Source organism: Pteropus alecto, unplaced genomic scaffold, assembly GCF_000325575.1.
Source record: "Pteropus alecto unplaced genomic scaffold, ASM32557v1 scaffold139, whole genome shotgun sequence".
Classification (NCBI taxonomy): domain Eukaryota; kingdom Metazoa; phylum Chordata; class Mammalia; order Chiroptera; family Pteropodidae; genus Pteropus; species Pteropus alecto.
In genome coordinates, this window is record NW_006443567.1 from 1,224,516 (window position 1) to 1,225,613 (window position 1,098).

The window sequence follows — 1,098 nt, forward strand, 5'->3', positions numbered from 1 at the left end:
TTCCTGTCCATGGATTGGGAGGTCTGACAGGATCCAGCTTATAATGGGTGGCTCTGGCTTCATGATCACTTGAAATCTCTTGATTAGATATTCTGACTCAACCACCCAGTAAAGTAGCACAGTAGAAGCTGATTTTCAAATAGTTTCTAATTCTCTATTATAGATGGCACTACTTTGAGATTAAGACCTGAATGGAGAGCCACAGAATTCACTACACCAGCTAACTCTGAGTTGGAGGATAATGCTAATTGTAGATAATGTCCACAGCTCTTGCCATGACATTTGAGATCTTTCACATCTGCAGTGTGTCCCATTAGAGATCCTTTGCAACTCTAAAATCATCTGACAAATTCTATTTCATTAGTCCTCTAATCTATGATCAATCTAAATGGGAGTATTTCCTATTCCATTATCTTGGCTCCCATTTCTGCCTTTCTATACATTGTTCCTCCTGCCTTTACTCCGTTATCCTGCCATCTTCTCCTCATGTTTAGTCACTGATCCCTAAAAGGCCAACATTAATATTCCCTGAAGTATTTCCTAATGTCTTTAGCCTGTCTTCTCTGAATTCTAAATGTACTTCATCTTATATGTTCTTTGTTTTGTAGTTATTTGTATCCATATATGACATCTACTAGACTGTCAACTCTTAAGTGGAAGAATCTAAGTCTGACAAAGCCAAAGAATTATTCAATATACAGAAACAAACAATTTACACTCTTTGAAAAGCTCTAAGTACTCAGCAGTGTTTCTAGTCTTCTCCATTGTTAGGAGAAATAGATTGGAGAGCAGGGCTATGGGGAATATGGATCAGCCAATATGGATAATAAGGCTTGAAACATGAATGGAAAGGAACACGATATGTTAAATGGGCTTCTCAAAGGCCCCCTTTCATTCTTGGTGCATACTACCCAGCCTAGTTCTTTATTTCCCATTTGAAAGTATGGGTGCCAGAGCAGAACTGTCCCTTACATAGGTCATCAGGAACATACTGGAGATTATCAACTAGATTCTATGGAGCAATAAACTAAGGTAGCAAGTGGCAACAGATTCTCCATGTCATCTGGTAAGTCATCACTATGCCTCAAAGCCCTAATG